At 34.0% G+C, this 3,549-nt stretch overlaps 1 long non-coding RNA gene across 1 annotated transcript in view; it reads left to right on the top strand.

Moving 5' to 3' along the window:
* The first annotated feature begins 269 nt into the window (after nucleotides 1-269).
* The window catches only part of LOC107691769 (uncharacterized), a 13,944-nt gene continuing 10,664 nt past the window's right edge, over nucleotides 270-3,549 (top strand). Inside the window, exon 1 of the long non-coding RNA XR_001634568.1 lies at nucleotides 270-279. This is a non-coding gene — a long non-coding RNA (uncharacterized LOC107691769). The remainder of the gene's footprint in view (nucleotides 280-3,549) is intronic.

The following is a 3,549-nucleotide window of genomic DNA, read 5'->3' as shown; positions in this document are numbered from 1 at the left end:
TTATAACTTTATTCAAGTCAACAATTGCGAGTTTGTCAATTCTGAGAGGAAAAAGCAGAAGTGTGGGATTATAAACTAAAAAGAAAGAATGACGAGTTGATTTTTCTTACCAGAATTGAGAGATATAATCTCGGAATTGCAAGAAAAGTCAGAATTTTGAAATATAAACTCAAAATGAAATTTTGTATTCTTTTATTCCATGGCTTGAATAGACTGCTATGTTAAAACTGTCATTTTCTGCCACCATATAGGCTCCGCCCACAAAAAACCGTCATCACTGTTTGCAAACACTGAAATTGGTCTATAGCTCTCCAATCATTATTTTAATGGCAAATGTAACTTGAAATTTAACACTGAAGCTTTTTATCTATTTCCTTATTTTGAGATCTCAAGAACCAGCAGTAAAACAAGTATATGATCGAATAATATTCTTTCATTTCTTTCAGAAACTTCTGCAAGTGCCCATTTTAGGAGAAGATGAGCCTGTGGGCATGCAGCGGGACACACTTCAGTGGAGGAAAGTCATCACAGCACCCTTTGCTCCTTGTTTTAATTACACACAACAAACAGCATAGATGTTTCCTAATAAGATGGAGTCAGAGAGGGTCTCATTACCAGTTATGAAGAAAAAAAAGGAGGGAGGGAGGCAGAAAGTGGGAGAGCTTTCATAAGCAAAAGAGAGGATTTCTCATGCATACAGAGGAAGTGAGTACAATAAACAGGCAGTAAATCAGTTCCAAAATGAGTTGGCATGAGAAGTGTTGTGCTTAGAGTATTTGTTCAGTGTAGAACCAGGGGTAATACATTTTTAGGAGATCATCTCAGAGTATTGATTGATCAACATCATATTTTCATCTGATTCAAAGGCCATACAGTGGATCCAAAAAGTATTTGGAAACCTAAAGGCACAATTCATCCAAAAAAGAAATTCTGTTATTTATTTTAAAGAAGGTCCCGGCTCTCTCACTCTCTCTTTTTTTTTTTTTTTTGGTCCGTAAAATGCAAGTCAATAAGATTTCGTGTTATTTCGGACCCCACTGACTTTCATAATACACTGTAAAAAAGATTTTCATACTTGAAAAAAAAAAAAAAGATTACTGGAGCACATTTTACAAGGAAAAGCTATTTCAGTCTTTCAACTTCAAAAGGTCACATTTGATTCAATGTGTTACTTGCCATGTCTTTGTAATTGTGAAATTTACTAGCAATTTTTGAGTGAGAAATAGTTTCAAAGTCGGTCCTATACACCAACTTTTTTTCCAGTGTATGGACACATTATCTTGTTTCATTTACAATAATATATTCTATTAACGTTTGACAACTAGAAAACATCCAAATATTTTTATTACATTTTTAAAAGTGAATTAAGTCTCCAAGTACTTGTATTATTCAATATTCGACTAACTGTAATAACAATGTGCTTAAAGATCAAATGCATTCTGCCGTCTAAGTTCTATATATAAGATGCTATAATTGTCATGCAATCACTTATTTTGCTTAATCACTTATATCCAAATACTTAATATTTGGATATTGTTTGCCAGTAAGTACTTTTCAAAGAGCTGCATTCTTGTGATCTGAATCAACACTTGAGACACTGGAGAACAAGTGTGTTCGCTGTGCATCAGCATTATTCTTGTTAATCTTGTTTGATCTTCACATTTGCATTAAGCATCTTCTTACAGCATTACCACTTAGCAGCGATTTATTCTTACCTACAATTAAAGGCCTCTTATTTATCAGGCATGTTTTTCAAAGTCAGTTCATTTTGGACATTTACATAGTCAAATTAATCCCTTGGCAAGTTCGCAACCGTTTTGTGCTGCAGGCGCATATCAGTTACAAATAAGATATAGATGCTAAGAAGTTAGAAGTTGTAGAAAGAGAAAATGGTCTATTTAAAACACTAGTTTAGATCTTGATAGGTGACGCAATGATTTTCTCTGAGCAACTAGCACATCTGTGACAGTTCTCAGCTTTCATTTCACGAGGGAAGAACAGAATCTCACTCTGCAGGTGCGAAGCGTTCGTCTTTATAAAGCATAAGAGCAGCAGCTCTGTGATGCAGATGTCCTGCAGTCTCACAGAGCAACACTGCGCTCTACTGACAGAATGCTGCATTCTAGCTGGGAGACTATATTCACATTCACTACAAATCAGGTATACATATTAGATATTGTGGTGAAAGGTTAAATGGTTGTCAATAACGTGTCCAGGTCATATTTCATCCTTAAAGTAAAATTATAAGGCATATTGTATGAGCATATATAGCCTACCGTTCAAACATTTGAGGTCAGTAAGATTTTGAATGCTATTGAATAACAAATCCCGCACACTATCTGTGCAAAAAATATCAAAATATTTACTGACTAAGTTTCGGTCGCATGACCTTCATCAGGAAAAAAATTCCTGATGAAGGTCATGCGACCGAAACGTAGTCAGTAAATATTTTGATATTTTTTTGATTCTTTTTTTTTTTTTTTCAGGATTCTTTGATGAGTTGAAAATTCAGAATAAAATTTGACAGAAATCTTTTGTTACACTATAAATGTAATTTTTGATCAATTTAACGTGCCCCTTCTGTATTAATTTCTTATATTTAATGGCAATTATGGCAAATCTTATTCTCATTACTGTAATGCAATCAATCAATCAATAGGGAAAATATTCACAATATACATAGTATTTATGGCATATGATAGTATTTGCTGTACTGCCTTTACGCAGATTGAAATTAAACTAGAGAATAATGGGAACAAAATAAAAGAAAAAGTAGTTACATTTAAAATACATTTTCTAGACGCATTACAGTATTGAGAATTTGGAGTGAAAATGTACTTAAAGGGTTACTCCACCTCAAAATTAAAATTTTGTCATTAATCACTTACCCTCATGTCGTTCCAAACCCGTAAAAGCTTTGTTCGTCTTCAGAACACAATTTAAGATATTTTGGATGAAAACCGGGAGGTTTGTGACTGTCCCATTGCCTGCCAAGTAAATAAAACTGTCAAGGCCCAGAAAAGTATGAAAAGCATCGTCAGAATACTCCATCTGCCATCAGTGGTTCAATCTGAATTTCATGAAGCGACGAGAATACTCTGTACATGAAGAAAACAAAAATAACAACTTTATTCAACAATTCGTGTCCTCAATGACCTGGTTGGTCTTTGCCTCCAACACACCTATCTATTGTCGTCATGTGTGCGGAGTTTAATTGTTGAATGTTATTGAATGAAATCTCTTATGATCAACAAGGCTGTTTTCTGTTTTAATTAGTGCTGTCAAACGATTAATCGCATCCAAAATAAAGGTTTTTGTTTACATAATATATGTGTGTGTACTGTGCACATTTATTATGTATATATAAATATACTGCTTATATACATTCAATTTTTTAATTAAATTAAATGTATGCATTTAGCAGACGCCAAAGCGACTTACAGTGCATTCAGGCGATACATTTTTTTATCAGTATGTGTGTTTTCTGGGAATTGAACCCACAACCTTTGCGCTGCTAACGCAATGCTCTATGACTGAGCCACAGGAACT

Source organism: Sinocyclocheilus anshuiensis, unplaced genomic scaffold (genome assembly GCF_001515605.1).
Source record: "Sinocyclocheilus anshuiensis isolate Anshui unplaced genomic scaffold, SAMN03320099.WGS_v1.1 scaffold246, whole genome shotgun sequence".
Taxonomy (NCBI): Eukaryota; Metazoa; Chordata; class Actinopteri; order Cypriniformes; family Cyprinidae; genus Sinocyclocheilus; species Sinocyclocheilus anshuiensis.
Note: the sequence above shows the minus strand (reverse complement) of the source record. Positions and strands in the feature narration are given on the sequence as shown.